General features: G+C 39.4%; 1 protein-coding gene across 4 annotated transcripts in view; it reads left to right on the top strand.

Annotated features, from left to right (window-relative positions):
* The first annotated feature begins 4,181 nt into the window (after nucleotides 1-4,181).
* The window catches only part of PALS1 (protein associated with LIN7 1, MAGUK p55 family member), a 118,192-nt gene continuing 98,383 nt past the window's right edge, over nucleotides 4,182-23,990 (top strand). For all 4 annotated transcript variants that reach the window (XM_037005051.2, XM_037004949.2, XM_037005013.2 and 1 more), the window contains exon 1: nucleotides 4,182-4,907. The gene's annotated coding sequence lies outside the window, so the exon portion shown is untranslated. The remainder of the gene's footprint in view (nucleotides 4,908-23,990) is intronic.

Genomic DNA, 23,990 nt, shown 5'->3' with positions numbered 1-23,990 from the left:
TGCTGGGGAACCTAAAAATATGTAGTGGTGGATAAAATAAATTCCTTGCCCTTATGCAGCTTACATTCTTGTTGGGGGAGAGAGATAATATACAATATGTCAGATAATGAATACAGTGAAAAATAAAGTTAGGCAAGGGGTGGTGGATAAGGACTGCTGGGAGGTAGGGCATGAGAGATGGGGCTATTTTATCTAGAATGGCACAGGCCTCTCTAATAACATTTGAAATGAGACCTTAAGGAAGTGAGGGAGAGTAGGCACCTGGAGATTGGATATTTCAGGCCTAAGAAACAGCAAATGCAAAGGCTTTGTGGTAAAAGCTATTGGAATATGTGAGGAGCAGCAAAAGTGCCTGTGTGGCTTGTGTGAAACGAGAAAGGGAACCAGTGGTAAGAGTTGATGTCACGGCGATCATGTTGGGCTATAGGCTACTGAGCACAGCAGTGACTTGATCCTGCTTTTATTCTGCAGGGTTTATTTATTTGACACTGGCTGCAGTGTTGAGAAAAGAAAATACAGGTGGGAAAGGGCCTATTGTGTAATCCAGGCAAAAAAACAATGTCTTGGAATGGTAGCAGTGGGGTTGGTGAGCTGTGGTTAGATTCCAGATACGTTTTAAAGGTAGAAATGCCTTTACAGGATTTCCTGATGGATTGAATGAGCAAAGTGAAAGCCTGAACAACTAGAATAGTGGCATTACCATATCGTGAAATGAAGAAAATTGGACAAAAATGAAAAGTTCTGATATGTTAAATTTGTTAGGCTCATTAGAAACTCAAATGGAGATGTTGAGCCAACAATTGAACATATGATTGTGGAGTTTAGGACAGAAGTTTCGGCTAGAGATAAATTTAGAGTTGACAGTCAGTGCATTGATGGAATTTGAAACCACAGATCAGATGAAATCATGTAGAGAGTGAGTGATAAAGGACATCATGATAAGTATAAGGACAAATAGTGTATACAGTTCTGGGCACTGTTCTAAGCACTTCACATATACAGATTCATTTAATCTTCAGAACAATTATTGTTTATATTTTTATCATCCTCAATTTATAGATGAGGAAACAATCTGGAGAAATTAAGTGATTTTCTTATGATCAAACAACAAGTGGTAGAGCTGGGATTCAAACCCACTCAGAAGTAGAAAGCACTCCAAATTTTAGCATGTAGGGAAATAAAGAACCAGCAAATGAGACTGAGAAGGAGGTGCCAGTGAGTAGGAAGAGAAGCTAGAGTGGTGTTTCAGGAGTGCAGAGGACAAAAAGGAGAAAATGCTCAATAACATCAATGGTGCTGTCAGTCAAGGAAGAGGACTATAACATTGACCTTCACATTTAACAAAGTGGCTCTGATCAGTGACCTTGGTGAAAGTTCTTTTGAAGCAGTGGTGGAGTTAAATCTCAATCAGAGTGAGTCCAAGAGAGGAACCATAGGCATTGGAGTTTAACTCTTAGGAGTTCAGCAGAAATACCACCCCAGACCCAGGCACAGGCATTCACATCTGTCTGCAAAGCCGCAGCTGAGATTGGTTCCACAAACAAAATAGAGATTTGGTTGGGAGCTTGATGAAGAAAAGATATGGGTAATTTTATAGCCCTTTTCAGGGAAAATAAACTTAATTTCTTTTTTCTTGGCATTCAGTCTTGGTGTTTTCTTCATTAGAAAAATTTCCAAGCTCCACATTTGCCTACCTCCTCTTTTCAAAATAAAATTTCTCCTGGACCATGTCTTATTTGTCTGCACATCCCTAGTCTAGCACAGGACCACCCAAAAAGGGTAAGAATAAAAATGTGGTAAATGGCTAACATTCTAAATATTGAATATCTTTGAAGGTATTGTTGACTACTTGTTCCCATAATAAGCCCTTGCTTTTCTCTGGGTACTTCTTTCATTCAAATTGATCAGAGTTTTATGCCTTTTTAAAGCCATGTGTAAGATCTTGGTTTTCCTATTATTGTGGGTGTTTTCATGGTAGTTTATTCTCTGTCCTTTTTCTTCTCGCTGCTCATTCGATAGTAAAACTTCTAGTAGAGGACTTTACCTTTCTTTGAGTCCACAGGGCACCTTATTTTCATTTATCATACTTTCCCTTGTATTTTACCTATATGGATTTATCTTGTCTCTTTCCCCACCTTACTGTATATTCCTCCAGGACAGAAACTGTCGCATTTTCCAGCCCTTTGCAGCATTGTGCTTAGCACATAGGAAGTACTCAGTATATATTTTTTAATTAATGAGTGAATATTTATGAAAGTCAACTGAGTTGAATGATAGTGATCTGTACTGAATGATACTGTTGTTAACTGCAGACAGTGGGACCTCCTATTCCACATGGCAACAACTGCATAATGTTCTTAGCTTAGGGACATAATGTTTTTAGCTACATATGTGAAAGGTTAAGAAGTACCATAAAACTCCAAAATAATAATAGTAGTAATAAACCAAATTAAATTAGAAAGTTTGTGGCTAGCTGGTTTGCCTTTTGTCTTTTTGGTGTTCAAATTTTCAAAATGTATTTATTTAATAATTAATGCACATATAACTTTGTTTCATAATTACTAATTTGTATTTACATTCTTTTAATTTACATTACTTCTGATTATTTGGTTCATACAATTATACTAATTCAGTACAAAAACTTGGCTTTCTCTAGTGCATATAGGTAATAAAGCCAAAGGGATATAATAGCTTTAGTTAAGGATTCCACATATGATGGTGAATGGTAGAATCTTGAAAATGAGATTTCAGATTTGTTGCAAATGGCTGAAATGCAATATTAATAATTTCCCTCAAACCTTTAATGAAGTAAAACAGCACATTTTATTACATAAGCATGTAACAGAGGCTGTTGGTGAGGGGTTAAGCAGATGTCAAGATGAGGAAGGAGGAAGCGTATTTATATTTACTATGGTAACTTTATACCTTACACTTGATTTTAGTTTGATTTTCACTACATACCCAAAACAGTTAGTTACAAATTTGCCAGGGTAACTCAGTAGGTGAACTGTCTTGTGACAAGATGGACAACTCTTCTGATGGATTTTAAACCACAGATTACCCATTTAATTCTATTTTGGGATGAATATTATATTTTCTTAAACCCCTCCCCCCACATGCTATCCACTTAGATTCCTCATGTAGAGGTTACCAGATCAAATCCATAAAAATAATAATAATTGGCTTGTTACATTACAGATGAGAAAACGTAGACCCAGGAAACTTGTCATGCATCCAAATCACAGAACTAGTTAACAAAAAAGCTAAAACTCAAATACAATCACCTTTCCTCCAGTTTCTATATCTTCCACTCTTCCAACTACCTTCTATTTTTTGCACAAGAAGCCAGTAATTTGAGTGATTTGGGGATTCTGGGATTCTTCACCAGAGAATAAATTTTTATTTGCCACAGGGTCTACCCTCTTTTAAAGTGAAAATGCCTTTAGGAAGTAAAAATAACTAACATTTGAATAGCACTTTACAAGGGAATTTCCACATACTTTGAGATCAGTAGCTGCTGTCACACAGACAGTGAGCATCATTTTATTAGGGTGGGGTCCTGTGACCGAGGAGTCCAAGTAGCTGGGGAAGCAGGGCTGGGTAGCTGGAGGGTTCATTTGGGTGGGGGTGTTTTGCAAAATTGCTTGGGACCAGGCAATGGAAAGGATGGGCAAAAAGAGATTACCTTCTAGGAAGGTCTTTTCTTTGGGCCGCTAGATGGGTGGTTCTAACTAGAAGTGATTTTGTCTCCCAGCATTTTTTATGGTCACCAATGGTGGTCGTTGTGCTTCCGGCATTTAGTCGATAGAGACCAGGGACGCTGCTGCACACCCTGGAATGCCCAGGTCAGCCCCCATAACAAAGAATTATCTGACCCAGATGTTAGTATAGCTGAGCTGGAGAAACCCTGAGCTGCAGGAAGAAAAAAGTCATTGAGGAGCTAGAGGAAGTTTCTTGATTTACATGCTTTATGCATTTAAGAATTTGGAAAAGAAAATAGGTTGCACACTAATTTTTTTTTCGTCCTATTTTCCCCCCTTTTGGGATATGGCTAAGAGTTCCTAAGAGTTGCTTATCAGGATTTCCTTGCACTGGATGTTCGTTGACCCAGGTCTGTAAATCGAGTTTTACTCGACTTCTGTGAAACAGCTGTTACCCTTAGCATCCTTCCTTTGTGGGTTTCAGAATTCGGTCCTAGCTGCTAGCTTTTTGGAATCTTCTGCGGTAACAGAGAATTCTCCTACCACACAAGTCACGATTCTTTTTAAAACAAACGTGAGATTGTGACGTGTTTCACAGAACAGAAGTTGCCTCAAGGGGAATCAGATTTTCTCCAGGGGCTGACAGTCTTCCACGGAGAACAGTCAAGGCCTTTCGCTCGCACCCGACTACGCCCCAGAGAAACCTCGCGGCGCCACACAACCCAGGCCACAGGCTCAACCTCAAATCGTTTCCCAGCGCCGGCGAGCGTGAAGCAGTTCGTCTTTTCTACTCACAGGCGCGCGAACGCGCGCGACAAGCCGCGGGGAGCTGCAGAGTGGTCCAATGAGCGGGCCCCCTCCCCGTGCCGGCTCGGGATTGGGCGATCGGCTCCAGCCTCTCTCCGGACAGCGGGCGGGGCGCGCCCGCTGCGCCAGAGTCCCGGGGGCGCGTGCGCGGTCTCGCGGTGGCCGCGGGGGGCTGGTCTCGCGCGGTCTCGAGGTGGAGTCGCTGGCGGCGGCGGCCGCGACGGCGGCGACTGGTGGCGCGGCGCGGCGAGGCGGGGGCGGGGACTAAGGATTTCGAGGTGGGAATACGGGAGTTTCTGGATTCTTTATCCGGTATTCTAAGTACCGCTGGGAGCTGTCGTTTCCGCAGTGTTGAGGAGAGGCCGGGGCGGGAGGATCGGCGGCAGCCGTGGTGCGGAGGTAAGAGACGACCGGCAGCGGCTCGCTGTGGAGATCCTAATCAACAGGTCCCGGCGGCGCGGCGGGGGAGGGGTGGCCGGGCTCGTTCCCTCCCCCACACGCGGCGCCCAGGGTCCGGGGGGACCCGGGGCTGCTCGGTCGGCTGCCCGGGGCAGCGGCCGGCCGCGGAGGGCGTGAGCCCAACCTTTGTCCCTCGGTGGAACGCTGCCTGGCCCTGCCCGCTTCCCCTGCTTTGGCAAGGGACCCACCTCGCCCGAGTTGCGGGGGCGCGGCAGCGAGTCTCCTGCCCTCTGTGTCCTCGCCCCCAAGTTCGCGAGTCCCAGGACTGCCTCCGGTCCAGGTCGGGGAAATGGGCTCGGCGATCACTTTCCTTTGGAAGGCGGAATGCAGTCAGCGTTCCTCTGCCTGACTCAGCTCCTGGTATTCGACTGCTCATTGCGTTCTTTAAACAAATAAACATTTGTATTTCCTTGTGACCACTTTCAAAGGGAAGCCCTCTCTCATCAGTTTCTGATAATTTATGCTTAGTTTGCAAGGTGAACGTTGAAGCCTGTAAATTGTTGTAAACTGCATTTAATGAAAGGCGCTTTAAACAGTCTTTGGTGCAAATTATGTAACTTCCTAATAACTCACCTTCTGTTTAGTTGATTGACATACACTGATGTGTATGGAATTTGGGTTTCTGTCGAAAGGGTTTTTTTGGCACTTGGCGCTAAAATTAAAATCTGATAGCATTTTAGAAGTAGTATGTAATGTGTGTTTTCATATTCGTTTAGAGCTAAGAATTTAGATTCGGAAAGCCTGTAGAACAAAAATTGTGAAATTTTTAATTTTATTGGCAAGATGAAAGGCGTTAATATTTTTAATGAAAAAAAAAACTTGTCAGTGTCCTAATAATGACAGTATCCTACTTATGCTTTTGAGTTACACCAGAGTTGAATTCTGCAGTAGGAAAAAATAACATATTGGTTATTGGTATCTTTGAAGTGTAAGTATTGGTGGTAATGAAATTATTAAATAAACTTTTTTGGATGTGAACTATGGGTTTTTTTTACCACGTCTGTGTGGTCATGCCATATTACAAATTTTAAAAGGCTCTTAAAACTTGCAGCAGGCTGAAGCTACTAATTTATATTGAGATTTTTATAGATGGAACAAAGACAATAAAAGCAATTCATTATTTTATCTTTGTAAAAAAAAAATCAAGTAAATATTACCATGTACTTGAATGACTTGGCTAGACAGACCTGAGCTTGACAAATAAAGATGGACTCATTAATACCTTGTTAATATTAATTTGTTTTAGAATGTTAAAGTAGGGGAAGATATATTGGTCTTACCTGAGGGTGACCCAAGCCAGAATGGTGGGTTTAGCCGTTATGCTTTTTCTGAATTATGATCTTGTTTAAAACGTTTATCACAGACATACCAAGAAATTTGGTCCATTTTGTATGCATACAATGTATTGGTCAGAAACCACAGGAGAAAATCATATACTAAGATGTTCTTTGATAGTTTCTGACTTAAAGGTGTCTGGTGTCTGGGGAAAAGCTGTTCCACATAGGTGCTGTGGAATATAACTTTTGATTATGTACTTGTTGAGTCACAGAATTGTTGAGTTGGAAATAATGTTAGTAGTTGTATAGCTTAACTTCATTTTCCAGGAAAAGTAAAATGAAGTTTACGGAGTTAAGTAGTCTATAGTCTGACTACTAGCTAGTGGCAGAGTTGAAACTAAATGCTGAAATGCTTGTTTCTAGATTACAAGTACAGTGTTCTTTTCACTGTATACTGTTATTACATAAACCAGTAAGTTATCCTTCTCAAAAATCACAAATGTAGCCAACAGGGTTGATTCTTTACCTTATGCATTTTTTTCCATTCCTTTTTTAATAACCACTAACCACAGTTAGTTCATTACCCTACTGAAGGATTGTTTTCAATTTTTCAATATTTCAAACAGTGTTTAGAGAATATCCTGTTGTATGTTTCCTTGAACACATATGTGAAGGTTTCTCTAGAATGTATATCTACCTGTAAGTGGAATTGCTGGGCCATAGGTTGATGTGCATGTTCAACTTTGGCAGCTGTAGCCAAACTATCCTTGAAGTTGTAACAATTCCTGCCCACAGTATGTGAGTCATCCGTGTGCACACTTAGAATTGTCAGATTTTTAATTTTCTGCCAATCTAATGGGTGAAGAATGAAGTATTTATTTTCTTTAAAAAATATTTTACCTTTATTTTTATTCACATGAAATTAACTCTCATTGTATGATTTAACAAATTCATAGAGCTGTGCAACTACCATCTGTTTATATTCTTTGGTGAATTGTCTAAATCCTTCTTGTGTTTTAAAATTTTGAGAGCTTTTTGTAGTCCTTTGTCAAATAGGGGCTTTATAATGATTTTCACCCAGTCTGGGGCTTGCCTTTTTCATCCTCTTAACATTGTCTTTTGAAGTATGGAAGTTTAAAATTTTGAAGTCTGAAGCATCATGTTTATGTTGAAGTCCAAAGTATCGTGTTTTCTTTTATGGCTCTTACTTTTAGTATTGTATCTATGAACTCTTTGCCTAACCCAAGGTCACAAAGATTTTCTCCTATGTTTTCTTCTAAAACTTTAATAGTTTTATATTTTACACTTAGATTTATGTTCTGTTTTGAGTTTGTATACACAGGTTTGGGTTGAGTTGTATTATTTTGTTCAATTGTTCCATGACCATTTGTTGAAAAGACTATCCTTTCTCCATAGAATTGCCTTTGTCTCTTGGTCGGAAACCATTTGACTACATTGTATGGGTCTATTTCTAGATTCGTGTGCTCCACTGATCTGCCTATCCATTGTTAGTATCACAATGTCTTGACTACTGTAACTTTAAAATGTTGTGAAATCAGGAAATCCGAAATGAAATACAAGGTAAAAAAAGGCAAGCTCTGTTTTGCTGTACTGAAAATGTTTCTTCTTGAAAAGTGTGGATGTGTGGTAAAAAGATTCATGCTTATATACATTTTAACATTTCAAATTGTGAGGTTTTTCCTCCACCAATCCAGACTACAGAGGTCAGTTTAATAATGGAGAATAAGTTTTCAGTAACCTCAAAATCAATCTATTTAATTTTGTCATTTTTATAAATTTGGGCTTATATGATTCACCTATTATAAACATTGAAGCAATTTGGCCTTTTGTCTCACATACTTGAAGTAAAGTAGTGGAAAGAGCCTTAGCATCAGCTGAGTTGGGAAGTTACTCTATGTTGTAATTCCCAGCCAAGCCTTCACGTTCCTCATCTACTACATGTAGCCACCTTGGACTATAACAGATGTGATATAGTTAAGGAGGTTCAGATTCTTACACTTAATAGTATATCTAATTAGTTATTTCAAATATAAATTGTAACTGTGTTTATAATTGTCTTTTGAATTATGCTTTTTTGGATATAACTGCTTGGCTTTGCAATGTCAGAAACTTCATGCAAAAAAATCTATGTTGAAATACAATTTCATATTTTGAGGCTTTTACATTGTCAAAGAAAATGTTTGATAATGCCACTTAAAAAGCATTACTTTGATTTGACCTAAGATGTGGGGGTTCTGTATTTTCTCGTGTGCTTCAGAAGTGTCTTTAAGACCTCATTTATTTAAAACAAGTGACTGCCTTCTATGACTGCACTGAACTAGGTGCTCTGCTAGGATTTGGTTGCTTTTAAAGAATACCAATTATTTAGATATTCATTTTTGTGTAATGTTTGGGATATAAATGAAGCTTATGCATGTTAATATGTACTTTTATCATTACTTATTTAAACTTTAGCCTTCCTTATCAGCTTAATACCAGAGCCTGGACTTAGTCACCTCTTATAACCTGAGAGAATTTGAGATTCAAAACACAATTCTGTTTGTCCTCAGCCATAAATGTGTTTAATGTTGTTGCTGGTGGGAGTGCCAAACTTTCACATGTTCTTTATTAACTTTTCTCTACAAAGATATAAACACAATTAGATGAATTTTTCTCATGGCTTTTTCTTGCCCTTCCATGGGCCCTTACTGACAGGCATTAAGGTGCGTTTACAGTCCTTGCACTGATGCAGGTACTCAGATTGTAGTGTCAGACTTGTGTTGAAATACTTTCCTGACTTGTACGTGACTCTGGACAAGTTAATTTATCAAAGTCTGACTCCTTATCTTCAGAATGGGGATTGTAATAGGGCCTGATTCAGAGGTCTTATAGGGGAGGAAAAATCTTTTTCCTCTATTCTCCTAGGTTTACTGTATGGGGTCCAGCTAATTAGTTTGACAAAAGACAATTAACAGGATAAATGGCTTATTACATATGTATATGTAAGGCTTCATAGGAAAGAATTGAAGACCCAAGAAGCGGTGAGACTGGGCAATAAATTGTAGAAAAGTGACAAGACAAGGAAAAGAAAGAGGTGTAGGTTGCAAATTGTGGGAAGGTAAGTATGTAGGGGAAACTAGTAGAAGATAAAAATTATTTTAGTAAGGTTTGTTATGCAGATTTAAATTGCTGCTTTTTCCTTAGGTGAGAATCAGCTCCCAGGATTAGGAGTCCTCTTCCGGTACCTTTACAAAGGGGGATTTATGTCCTGTTAGCCAGATCTGTAGAGGGCAGAGAGTTTTTGTTTGTTTATTTTTTGTCTGCTGTTTCTTAATTGCCTTTAGTGCAAGATAATAGTTATGTCAAATTGTTACATTTTGGGGTGGCACATTCCAATCCCCTTCAGAGCCTTATTTGAGGATTGAGATGGTGTATCGAGAATGGTTAGCAATAGTGATGTGTGTATATTAAGCACTATGTAAATGTAAAGATAGGAAGTAGAATACAAACCAGGTTTGTGACATTCATATGGAATAGCAATAACTGTGTTATGTTTTAATAAATAGATCTTGAATAGATTGTGATTATCAATAATTCAGTTAAGCAGTTGTCTAGGGATTGTGTGACTTGGTTGTCACAGATTGCGTCTATGATGAATAATTGTAATTGTGTGTTGAGGTAGTTTTTTCATCTCTGAAATAATAGTGAAAGTGGGGGGAAAACAGTTTGTTGCCCTGATTATAAACAGCTTACATGTGTAGTGAGGTCAAGTTCTATTCAGCTTTATTAGTTTCTCTTCTTGACTACTATAGGGTGTTTTTCATTAGTTGTTTTTTTTTAAATAAAGTGTAGTTGATACACAATCTTATATTGGTTTCACGTATACAACACAGTGGTTCAGTTACCCACATTATTAAATCCTCATCCCCACTAGGATGGTTAATACCTGTCAACATAGGAAGATGTTACAGAATCACTGGCTATATTCTCCGTGCTGTACTACTGTCCCCATGACCACTTTATTTTGTGACTGAGATTTTTGTGCCCTCTTATCCCCTTCACCCTCCCCTCCAATTACCCTAACTCCTTTCCCATGGTACTGCCAGTCACTTCTCAGTGTCACTAGTTTTTTTTTTACTACACATTGTAAAATAAGCTTTAAAAATTGTGTAGTTTGCAGTTGTTTCATTATGTGATGATTTAAAATTTTGTTTAGATAAAGCGTTTAAGTTTACTAATGTCAGTGTGCTTGTGTTAATACTTTGTTTGGTTTTTTCCCCTTTTGTGTAATGGACACCATGTATAACTTGGTCTTGGGTTTCACAGTCTGCTGTTTATACAATACAAGTGTTCTTAGGATGTTCTTTCTCTACAGGTTAACTCCTGTAGCATTTTCTGCAATTGCAGTACAGCACTTATCAAATAGCATTGCAGTTGTATAGAGGATTTGTTTGTTTACTTACCTGATTTCCATACTAGATGTTACGTTGCTTAAGGATAAGGACTCTGCTTTAGCAACTTTTCTTGCCAATGACTATCAAAAGTTTTTTTTTAACCAAGTGGTTGCTTACATTGTTGTATGAAAATGTAGTTTAATAACCCTTTTTAATTATAGGATTTGCAGTACAATAATCTTTAAGATTGACCTTTTGTTCTTATTTCTTCTTGTATAATACCCATTCCCCTTATGTTTTCTTGCCTTCTAAAACTATCTGGTCAAAATGAGAACATTACTCACACACTTAGAGCAATAGTACAATTCTGAAGGTTCAGTGATTCTAAGCTTGGTGACATTTGAGTCCCCATCTCTATTCTCAGATTCTCCTTTCCTGTTATGATGACATAACCCTACTTCTGGTCCTGAAAATACTCCCTATTGTCACTTCTTTAGTCTAATTTATAGATAGCAATAAATAGGAATCCTTTTTATTAATTTTGGTTAATGTTCTTGTCCTTATAACTCTGAAGTGATTATTTGGTATTTCTTCAATGAGAAGGAAAACTATTCTCTATGTCCTTTTTTTTTTGACGGCCAGTTGTTGGATTACATACCAATGAGCCATCTAGAGGTAATCATCTACTAATTTGCTGACCTTTGGAGCATATATTTTTCTCTAGTAAGCTATAAAGCATGTGAGGCCAAAAGTTGGAATCTCTTATGATGCGTTCTTACAGACCTGAATGTTGTTACGTGTTTCAGACCCAAGATTAAAGGGGATGGATAAAATCTATATGAAATAGGCACCTAGAAAGCAAAGCAATAGCGATGTGAGTTTGGTAATCAGAATTCTTTGAGAGTTTGTCATTGTGAATTTATTACCCTGATGAAAGAACAATGCATTCATAATTGTGAACCTCTCTTACTCTATTTTGAAGTGTTGGTAGTCCCTTTTGGGATTTTGCTTAAAATTCGTGCTCTTATTCCATTGGTAGATGAATTTCTTATTTTCAAATTAAAGATGTAACATTCATTTTGGTGTAATGTCTGGTAGAGGAGGAAGACCTGGCCAAAGAGCCATGTCCCTAATGATTGCTTAAGTGCTTTACTTAGAAATTATCTTTTCATTGTTGCATTATTTATGAAATTGTTTAGGGCCTTAGGGTTAATAATTTGATTACTTTTCTTTGCCTAACAGTTCCAGAACTCTTGAAAGAACTTTGTTGCTGCTGCTTACTTTTTATAGACTTTAACAAGGTAGTTATAGCTTAAAAGTTTCTTTTTTTCTTTCAAAAAGTAATATCTTTGTGTTTTCCCCCAAATTATAAAAGTAACACTATTTTTGCGGTCAGTATTTTATAGTCTATCTAAATATGCAGGAGTACCTGAGAGGTCTGTCAACATTACTTTTCACAAATATTAATTGAAAATAATATTGTGTATATTCTTCCAGATTTTTTGTTGATGACTTTATAAACATATCTTTTATGTGCATTTTTAAAAATGGGGTGATACACAAAAGCCATTCTAAAGCTTGCTTTAGGTCCTTTGCCTTTGTTCTATGTGAGCTCATATGGACAGCTTCATGCTTTAGTAGCCACATCAAAAAATATTAAAAGCAGCATGTTAAATTCATTTTAATAGTATATTTTATTAACAATGTATAAAAAATATTGCCACTCCACATATATTAAATATAAAAATAATGTTTTACATCCACTTTTTCCTATACTGAGTCTTTGAGATCCAGTATATATTTTACATTAATGACACATCTCAGAATGATAAATTTACATCAGAAATACTTGATCTGTATTGACATTTTATTAAACTTACAAATGAAAAAGTAGATTAGTATACCCAAGTAGCTCCAAACACACTTTATAACATTCTAGAAAAGAGATTGTATTGATAGATCAAAGGTTTATTTAAGATTTTTGGTAGATAGTACAAAATTGTCTTCTATAACATGTAACATTTCACTGATTTATAGAGTCAATTGTATATGTCTTTTTTCCTATATTGTTTTCAATCTGGTTGGTCATTTGCAGAGACACACTAAAACCTTATACTGAGGTAACTATTTTGAAATGTTTTTGCTGTCTTTTTTTTCTTCCTACTCTAAGTACAAGAAGAGGGTCCCTCTCACTGTAAATATTTTCTTGGCGAGAACAACAAAAAGTCAGAGCCAGAAGTCATGAGAAGCTGTTGAGGACGTAAGATTAGGGACAAGGATGCAAGAGTAACTCAGAGGATGTGATTGGCTGTAGTACCAACTAAATCAAGGTCTTAAAAAATTCATTCCCATGTATCCTTTCTTAGGAATATATTGGAGGTCTTTCAAAGAGAAGGGATTAGATGAAGAAGGAGGAAAGTGGTGAGGAGACATTCGTAGGATAAGGATGAACAAATAAAAATGCTTAGAGAATAAGAATAAATTCAGATTAGAGTGTGTTTTTGCCAGATTGCATATAGAAAACAGATGGTAAAATCAACCTGAGTAGTAACGGAAGAGTTTAATGAAGGGACTTTTCATAGTGGTGTGGTTTGAGTTAAGAGAACTATCAAGGATGGCCAAACATCCCAGGATTAGCAACAGCCGAAAGTCTGCTAAATAAAAGCCTAGGACTGAAGGGTCCAGGGAGGTAGTAACTGGAATTTACAGGAGCTACAGCTGTAGGAAAGGGGCCACCTGGTGAGAGCTGTGGCCTTTATAGAAACACCTACCGAGTCACAGGAGGAAGCTGGGGGAATGAAGAACCCAACTGCTCTCCATCCTCCCAATGTGTACTTCTTGCTGGCTGAAACCTGTGGAAGCCAGGGTACAAGAGAACATGGGTAATACAGTCTGTAGAGGTCAGCCGCCTTGGACTGGAGCAGATGGAGAAGGATGATGAGTCGATCTAGGCAAAAAGAAGACACTTAGCTCAGATCTGGAGAATGGAAGGCTGCAGAGTGGATATCATTAAAAAAAGAAAAGAAATATGTACTACGCTGATGGACAGTAACTGTAATGGGGTATGTGGGGGGGAACGTGATAATGGGGGAGTCTAGTAACCATAATGTTGTTCAAGTAATTGTACATTAATGATATCAAAATAAAATTAAAAAAAAAGAAAGATGAAACTGATAATTACCTGATTTGTTTGAATATGTACATTCAAAAGTATGTTGATTCTTCTGCCTGGAAGTATGGGGAAATATTAGTGATTTAACTAAAAAGTAAAATATGTCTTACAGGGAGGGGGAAACAAATAAATGCTACAACAGAGGCATAGATTAAGTACCCTGGAAGGGTACGTTGTGGATGGGAGCTGGCAGAATTAAGGAAGATTTCCTAACACATGAATGGAAGAACATTTTAACAGATAAAGAATTGAACAGGAAGAATTTTTTTCCTGAGTATAAGAAACAATTTGTCAAAGCTGTAGAGGTGGGAAATTGCAGGGCTTGTACTGAAAATGGCAAGTAGTATAATTTGGAATATAGGAGAGGTAGAAATAAAGTGAAAATATCCTAGGAATAAGTCAAGGAATTTGAAAATGTGTTATATGGCAGTTGTTGAAGTGCCCTGGAGTCAAACAGACTTCAGTTTGAGGCCCAGCTAGCTATGTCATTTAGCTTTTGACATTGGACAAGTTGCTTATCTTTCCTAAGTTACAAAATTGAACAAGGAGACGGTTGTCAGGGTTAAATGAGGTAATGCACGACAGGTGCTTTAGCACAGTGAACGAATGTTGCATAGTAAACCCTTAGTAAACAGTAGCTGAAGAGAGGAAAGGCAGCAAAGACTTGAAAAGAGACACTGTTGTGGTAATAGGTGACCGTTAGGAAGGTTAATTGGTCAGTGCTGTGTAAAATGATGGGCAACTAGAAAGACTAATTTTGGGGTAACTATCAAGAACTTTGTAGAAAACCCATGAAAGAGATCATGTGTACATAATTTAAGATAGGGTATGAGAAGGAAAAACCTGGGGGTATATGTGAAGAGATGATGGAGAGAGAATTGATGGGGAGTTGGTTGCAATAAAAAGTTATTAACATATTTAGGGGTATTACATTTATGATTTTCAATACTTAACATTTGATCCCAGAGGGGTAGGTAATTTATCTGACAGGAGCTACTCTATTGTAGTTTTTTTTTTTTTTTTTTGAGAGGGCATCTCTCATATTTATTGATCAAATGGTTGTTAACAACAATAAAATTCAGTATAGGGGGGTCAACGCTCAATGTACAATCATTAATCCATCTCAAGCCTAATTCTCGTCAGTCTCCAATCTTCTGAAGCATAACGAACAAGTTCTTACATGGTGAACGAATTCTTACATAGTGAATAAATTCTTACATGGTGAACAGTACAAGGGCAGTCATCACAGAAACTTTCGGTTTTGATCATGCAATATGACCTATAAACCATCAGGTCAAATATGAATATTCGTTTGATTTTTGTACTTGATTTATATGTTGATCCCACATTTCTCCTATTATTATTATTATTTTTATTTTTAATAAAATGCTGAAGTGGTAGGTAGATGCAAGATAAAGGTAGAAAACATAGTTTAGTGCTGTAAGAAGGCAAATGTAGATGATCAGATGATCAGGTGTGTGCCTATGGACTAAGTATTAATCCAGGCTAGACAAGGGCAGCAAGACATCCACGGATGCAGAAGATTTCTCTCAAAGCAGGGGGGGTGAGGTTCTGAGCCTCACCTCTGTTGATCCCCAAATTCTCACCTGATGGCCCCCCTGCGACTGTGCCTGTCTTAGGTTGTTCCTCCCTTGAGGAATCTTACCCGTCTCTGGCTAACCAGTCATCTTCCGGGGCCATACAGGGAGATGTAAAGTTGGTAAGTGAGAGAGAAGCCATATTGTTTGCAAAGGTTAGCTTTTTACTTCTTTGCAGATTTATGCCCTGTGGCTTCTATGCCCAGCACTTGTCTCGAGGTATCTTTACCACCTGGAGGAATTATGATACTCGGTAAATTCGATATGAGGCACGAATTCTATTTAAGGTTTGTAATTAGGAAGGAAGAAGAAAAGCTATAGATGTAGCATATGAAGGAAACTTGGGAGGATTGATTATTTCTTTGACATATCTTCTTGTATAGTACCTTAAGTATGTATAGGTTTTAAACTACTAACTAATTTGCACACACATATTAACATAATAGGAATACGGTGACATAAACAAAGCAAATCTATAATTACCAGCCATCTCCAGTGAAGCCAAGAAAACCATTTAGGCACCCTAGGCATTTGTGAAAATTTATCTATGATATGATGGATATTGTCCAACTGTACTTGAACCATCAGACAAATTAAAGCAGCCCATTTCTGGGGTCTGTTCACATCCCGTATGTTCTTTTAACCATAGATAGTCTATAGTCATGAGGTTTTGGGGTGCTACAACTTGCACCCCTCCCAACTCCTGGTTGAGTTCCAACAGTACAGATCCGGTCAAATTCGTTGTCTCACTGTATGCACATGCCAGCCTAGACATCTCCCTCCTCCTTCTTATGGCAAGTCCAGGAGACGTGGGCTGGATGCAGCCACAACCGCAGCATCGTCCGGATCCCTGTGGAGGCTTTTTGATGATCATCCCCCGGCACAAGTCCTCCAGAGAGTGCTGATGCCGGAAGCTCCTCCTCATATTGTATCTTAGTTCATTTTCTGGGTATCCAAGCTAGGCCTTGATCTTCTGCGTAGAAACAAACAGACCCTTTGCCCACATTTTGACATGCCCTCTATACCACTGTGCAGAACTCATTGGAGGTCAGCACACAGTAACTGCTTTTTTTTTTTTTTTAATTAAGAGAAAGGAATTTTATCAGAAAAGAGTACCTCCATAGCTGATCATCTGACACCCTTTAAGTGATCAACATTAAGGATATTTAAAGCATGCGTTGATCTTTGATTTACCAATAGTTTTATCCTGTTAAGGAGTAATCCCCCTTTTCTTTCTTTCTTTTTTTTTTTTAATTTTTAATCTACACTTACCTGAAGAATACTATGTTTACTATGCTCTCCCCTATATCAGGTCCCCCCTAACAACCACATTACGGTTACTGTCCATCAGCTTAGCAAAATGTTGTAGAGTCACTACTTGTCCTCTCTGTGTTGTGCAGCCCACCCTCCCCTTTCTCCCCCCCCCCATCCATTCCACTCTTCTTACCCCCCTTCTTCTTCCCCCCCCCCTTATCCCTCCCTGCCCACCCATCCTCCCCAGTTCCTTTCCCTTTGGTACCTGTTAGTCCATTTTTGGGTTCTGTAATTCTGCTGCTGTTTTGTTCCTTCAGTTTTTCCTTTGTTCCTATACTCCTCAGATGAGTGAAATCATTTGGTATTTCTCTTTCTCCGCTTGGCTTATTTCACTGAGCATAATACTCTCCAGCTCCATCCATGTTGCTGCAAATGGTTGGATTTTTCCACTTCTTATGGCTGAGTAGTATTCCATTGTGTATATGTACCACATCTTCTTTATCCATTCATCTACAGATGGACATTTAGGTTGCTTCCAATTCTTGGCTATTGTAAATAGTGCTGCGATAAACATAGGAGTGCATCTGTCTTTCTCAAACTTGATTGCTGCGTTCTTAGGGTAAATTCCTAGGAGTGGAATTCCTGGGTCAAATGGTAGGTCTGTTTTGAGCATTTTGATGCACCTCCATACTGCTTTCCACAATGGTTGAACTAATTTACATTCCCACCAGCAGTGTAGGAGGGTTCCCCGTTCTCCACAGCCTCGCCAACATTTGTTGTTGTTTGTCTTTTGGATGGCAGCTATCCTTACTGGTGTGAGGTGATACCTCATTGTAGTTTTAATTTGCATTTCTCTGATAATTAGCGATGTGGAGCATCTTTTCATGTGTCTCTTGGCCATCTGTATTTCTTTTTTGGAGAACTGTCTGTTCAGTTCCTCTGCCCATTTTTTAATTGGGTTATTTGTTTTTTGTTTGTTGAGGCGTGTGAGCTCTTTATATATTCTGGATGTCAAGCCTTTATCGGATCTGTCATTTTCAAATATATTCTCCCATACTGTAGGGTTCCTTTTTGTTCTATTGATGGTGTCTTTCGCTGTACAGAAGCTTTTCAGCTTAATGTAGTCCCACTTGCTCATTTTTGCTGTTGTTTTCCTTGCCCGGGGAGATATGTTCAAGAAGAGATCACTCATGTTTATGTCTAAGAGGTTTTTGCCTATGTTTTTTTCCAAGAGTTTAATGGTTTCGTGACTTACATTCAGGTCTTTGATCAATTTTGAGTTTACCTTTGTATATGGAGTTAGACAATGTTCCAGTTTCATTCTCCTACATGTAGCTGTCCAGTTTTGCCAGCACCATCTGTTGAAGAGACTGTCATTTTGCCATTGTATGTCCATGGCTCCTTTATCAAATATTAATTGACCATATATGTTTGGGTTAATTTCTGGGGTCTCTAATCTGTTCCACTGGTCTGTGGCTCTGTTCTTGTGCCAGTACCAAATTGTCTTGATTACTATGGCTTTGTAGTAGAGCTTGAAGTTGGGGAGTGAGATCCCCCCTACTTTATTCTTCTTTTTCAGGATTGCTTTGGCTATTCGGGGTCTTTGGTGTTTCCATATGAATTTTTGAATTATTTGTTCCAATTCATTGAAGAATGTTGCTGGTAATTTGAGAGGGATTGCATCAAATTTGTATATTGCTTTCGGCAGGATGGCCATTTTGACGATATTAATTCTTCCTAGCCATGAGCATGGGATGAGTTTCCATTTATTAGTGTCCCCTTTAATTTCTCTTAAGAGTGACTTGTAGTTTTCAGAGTATAAGTCTTTCACTTCTTTGGTTAGGTTTATTCCTAGGTATTTTATTCTTTTTGATGCAATGGTGAATGGAATTGTTTTCCTGATTTCTCTTTCTATTGATTCGTTGTTAGTGTATAGGAAAGCTACAGATTTCTGTGTGTTGATTTTGTATCCTGCAACTTTGCTGTATTCCGATATCAGTTCTAGTAGTTTTGGAGTGGAGTCTTTAGGGTTTTTTATGTACAGTATCATATCATCTGCAAATAGTGACAGTTTAACTTCTTCTTTACCAATCTGGATTCCTTGTATTTCTTTGTTTTGTCTGATTGCCGTGGCTAGGACCTCCAGTACTATGTTAAATAACAGTGGGGAGAGTGGGCATCCCTGTCTGGTTCCCGATCTCAGTGGAAATGCTTTCAGCTTCTCGCTGTTCAGTATAATGCTGGCTGTGGGTTTATCATATATGGCCTTTATTATGTTGAGGTACTTGCCCTCTATTCCCATTTTGCTGAGAGTTTTTATCATGAATGGATGTTGAATTTTGTCAAATGCTTTTTCAGCATCTATGGAGATGATCATGTGGTTTTTGTCTTTCTTTTTGTTGATGTGGTGGATGATGTTGATGGATTTTCGAATGTTGTACCATCCTTGCATCCCTGGGATGAACCCCACTTGGTCATGGTGTATGATCCTTTTGATATACTGTTGAATTCTGTTTGCTAATATTTTATTAAGTATTTTTGCATCTACATTCATCAGGGATATTGGTCTGTAATTTTCTTTTTTGGTGGGGTCTTTTCCTGGTTTTGGTATTAGGGTGATGTTGGCTTCATAGAATGAGTTTGGGAGTATTCCCTCTTCTTCTATTTTGTGGAACACTTTAAGGAGAATGGGTATTATGTCTTCTCTGTGTGTCTGATAAAATTCCGAGGTAAATCCGTCCGGCCCCGGGGTTTTGTTCTTGGGTAGTTTTTTGATTACTGTTTCAATTTCTTTGCTTGTAATTGGTTTGTTTAACTTTTGTGTTTCTTCCTTGGTCAGTCTTGGGAGGTTGTATTTTTCTAGGAACTTGTCCATTTCTTCTAGGTTTTCCAGCGTGTTGGCATATAGGTTTTCATAGTAGTCTTTAATAATTCTTTGTATTTCTGTGGAGTCTGTCGTGATTTTTCCATGCTCATTTCTGATTATGTTGATTTGTGTTGACTCTCTTTTTCTCTTAATAAGTTGGGCTAGAGGCTTATCTATTTTGTTTATTTTCTCAAAGAACCAGCTCTTGGTTTCGTTGATTTTTGCTATTGTTTTATTCTTCTCAATTTTGTTTATTTCTTCTCTGATCTTTATTATGTCCCTCCTTCTGCTGACTTTAGGCCTCATTTGTTCTTCTTTTTCCAGTTTTAATAATTGTGATGTTAGACTATTCATTTGGGATTGTTCTTCCTTCTTCAAGTGTGCCTGGATTGCTATATACTTTCCTCTTAAGACTGCTTTCGCTGCATCCCACAGAAGTTGGGGCTTAGTGTTGTTGTTGTCATTTGTTTCTATATATTCCTTGATCTCTATTTTGATTTGTTCATTGATCCATTGATTATTTAGTAGCATGTTGTTAAGCCTCAATGTGTTTGTGAGCCTTTTTGTTTTCTTTGTAGAATTTATTTCTACTTTCATACCTTTGTGGTCTGAAAAATTGGTTGGTAGAATTTCAATATTTTGGAATTTACTGAGGCTCTTTTTGTGAGCTAGTATGTGGTCTATTCTGGAGAATGTTCCATGTGCACTTGAGAAGAATGTATATCCTGTTGCTTTTGGATGTAGAGTTCTATAGATGTCTATTAGGTCCATCTGTTCTAGTGTGTTGTTCAGTGCCTGTGTGTCTTTACTTATTTTCTGCCCGGTGGATCTATCCTTTGGGGTGAGTGGTGTGTTGAAGTCTCCTACAATGAATGCATTGCAGTCTATTTCCCTCTTTAGTTCTGTTAGTATTTGCTTCACATATGCTGGTGCTCCTGTGTTGGGTGCATATATATTTAGAATGGTTATATCCTCTTGTTTGACTGAGCCCTTTATCATTATGTAGTGGCCTTCTTTATCTCTTGTTACTTTCTTTGTTTTGAAGTCTATTTTGTCTGATATTAGTACTGCAACCCCTGCTTTCTTCTCACTGTTGTTTGCCTGAAATATGTTTTTCCATCCCTTGACTTTTAGTCTATGCTTATCTTTGGGTTTAAGGTGAGTTTCTTGTAAGCAGCATATAGATGGGTCTTGCTTTTTTATCCATTCTATTACTCTATGTCTTTTGATTGGTGCATTAAGTCCATTTACATTTAGGATGACTATTGAGAGATATGTACTTATTGCCATTTCAGGCTTTAAATTCGTGGTTACCAAAGGTTCAAGGTTAGCTTCTTTAGTATCTTACTGCCTAACTTATCTCGCTTATTGAGCTGTTATATACACTGTCTGGAGATTCTTTTCTTCTCTCCCTTCTTATTCCTCCTCCTCCATTCTTCATATGTTGTGTGTTTTGTTCTGTGCTCTTTTTAGGGGTGCTCCCATCTAGAGCAGTCCCTGTAGGATGCCCTGTAGAGGTGGTTTGTGGGAAGCAAATTCCCTCAGCTTTTGCTTGTCTGGGAATTGTTTGATCCCACCATCATATTTAAATGATAGTCGTGCTGGATATAGTATCCTTGGTTCAAGGCCCTTCTGTTTCATTGCATTAAGTATATCATGCCATTCTCTTCTGGCCTGTAGGGTTTCTGTTGAGAAGTCTGATGTTAGCCTGATTGGTTTTCCTTTATAGGTGACCTTTTTCTCTCTAGCTGCCTTTAAAACTCCTTGTCCTTGATCCTTGCCATTTTAATTACTATGTGTCTTGGTGTTGTCCTCCTTGGATCCTTTCTGTTGGGGGTTCTGTGTAATTCCATGGTCTGTTCGATTATTTCCTCCCCCAGTTTGGGGAAGTTTTCAGCAATTATTTCTTCAAAGACACTTTCTATCCCTTTTCCTCTTTCTTCCTCTTTTGGTATCCCTATAATACAAATGTTATTCTTTTTGTATTGGTCACATATTTCTCTTAGTGTTGTTTCATTCCTGGAGATCCTTTTATCTCTCTCTATGTCAGCTTCTATACGTTCCTGTTCTCTGGCTTCTATTCCTTCAATGGCCTCTTGCATCTTATCCATTCTGCTTATAAATCCTTCCAGGGATTGTTTCACTTCTGTGATCTCTTTCCTGACATCTGTGATCTCCTTCCGGACTTCATCCCACTGCTCTTGCATTTTTCTCTGCATCTCATCCCACTGCTCTTGCATTTTTCTCTGCATCTCATCCCATTGCTCTTGCATTTTTCTCTGCATCTCTGTCAGCATGTTCATGATTTTTATTTTGAATTCTTTTTCAGGAGGACTAGTTAGGTCCGTCTCCTTCTCAGGTGTTGTCTCTGTGATCTTTGTCTGCCTGTAGTTTTGCCTTTTCATGGTGATAGAGATAGTTTGCAGAGCTGGTACAAGTGACCGCTGGAGGAGCTTCCCTTCTTGTTGGTTTGTAGCCTTTTCCTGGGAGAATAGCGACCTCTAGTTGCTTGTGCTGGGCAGCTGTGCACAGACAGGGCTTCTGCTTCCTGCCCAGTTGCTTTGGGGTTTATCTCCACTGTTGCTGTGGGCTTGGCCTGGCTGGGGCTGTTCCTCCAAAATGGTGGAGCCCCGTTGGAGGGGGAGCGGCCAGGAGGCTATTTATCTCCGTAAGGGGCCTCTGTGCTCCCTGCTGCCCAGGGGGTTAGAGTGCCCAGAGATCCCCAGATTCCCTGCCTCTGGTCTAAGTGACCTGTCCTGCCCCTTTAAGATTTCCAAAAAGCACTCTCCAAACCAAAACAACAACAGCAACAATGAGAGAGGGAACAGAAAGAAAGAGAGAAAAAAAAAAGGAAAAAAAAGGAAAAAACAAGCGATTTTTTTTTTTTTTTTTTGTCCTCAGGTGCCGGTCCCAGGCACCCACTCACTGGTCCTGCTGCCCTGTCTCCCTAGCACCAGGGTCCCTGTCCTTTCAAGGCTTCCAAAAAGCACCCACCCACCGGTCCCGCAGGGAAGGAACGCTCGATATTCTTTGTCCTCAGGCACTGGTCCCAGGCACCCGCTCACCAGTCCCGCCGCCCTGCCTCCCTAGCACCGGGGTCCCTGTCCCTTCAAGGCTTCCAAAAAGCACTCGCCAAAAAGAGAGAAAAAAAGGGGAAAAACGCGCGATTTCTTCCGTCCTCAGGTGCCGGTCCCAGGCACCCGCTCACCAGTCCTGCCGCCCTGCCTCCCTAGCACCGGGGTCCCTGTCCCTTTTAGGCTTCCAAAAAGCACTCGCAGAAAAGAGAAAAAAAAAGGGGGGAAAATGCGCGATTTCCTCTGTCCTCAAGTGCCGGTCTCAGGCACCCACCCACCGGTCCCGCAGGGAAAAACGGGGGATATTCTTTGTCCTTAGGCGCCGGTCCCAGCCACCCGCTCACCAGTCCCGCCACCCTGCCTCCCTAGCACTGGGGTCCCCGTCCCTTCAAGGCTTCCAAAAAGCGCTCGCCAAAAAGAGAAAAAAAAAAAGGGGGGAAACGCGCGACCTCCTCCGTCCTCAGGCACCGGTCTCAGGCACCCGCCCGCCGGTCTCGCAGGGAGAAACGCGGGATATTCTTTGTCCTCCGGCGCCGTTCCCAGGCACCTCCTCACCGGTCCCGCCACCCTGCCTCCCCAGCAACGGGGGCCCGTCCCTCTAAGGCTTCCAAAAAGCGCTCGCCAAAAAAAAAAAAAAAACCGCTCCGGTTTCTCTCCACCCGCCGGGAGCCGGGGGGAGGGGCGCTCGGGTCCCGCCGGGCTGGGGCTTGTATCTTACCCCCTTCACAAGGCGCTGGGTTCTTGCAGGTGTGGATGTGGTCTGGATGTTGTCCTGTGTCCTGTGGTCTCTATTTTAGGAAGATTTTTCTTTGTTATATTTTCATAGGTCTATGTGTTTTTGGGAGGAGATTTCCACTGCTCTACTCATGCCGCCATCCTGGCTCCCTCCTATTGTAGTTTTATGGTATTCATTTTTCAAGCTATAAATTTTTTATTAAAAAGTTTGTCAAGATAGGACATGTGCCTCGTTTTGGCAGCACATATTGAAATTGGAGCAATACAGAGTAAAGAATAGCATTTAAAAATGTCACTGAGACACGGAAATGTTGGTAGCTAGTTTCAGTTTTCATATGAGTCGGAAAATTCACATGCATTTCTACCATTTCTCCAACTTGACTATCTCTGTTCCTTCGCTAATTGCTTAGAAACTTTGAGCAATAGATGTCATGCTACCATAATCTGGTGCTACAGTAAGATTGTAGCTGTTATATGTATAGCAGTGAAATTAGTTATATTAAAATTCATTCTGTGAAGCATCAGTTGAAAAGATGAATTGTCTCAATATTTTAAAGGTAAAGAATAATGCCGTTAGGTGCTTTTTGAGAGGAAATGTGTAGTCATCATGGTATTTTATCTTACAGAGATGTAACTAACGTAGCACTGTGGAT

This window comes from Manis javanica, chromosome 8 (genome assembly GCF_040802235.1).
Source record: "Manis javanica isolate MJ-LG chromosome 8, MJ_LKY, whole genome shotgun sequence".
NCBI lineage: Eukaryota > Metazoa > Chordata > Mammalia > Pholidota > Manidae > Manis > Manis javanica.
Note: the sequence above shows the minus strand (reverse complement) of the source record. Positions and strands in the feature narration are given on the sequence as shown.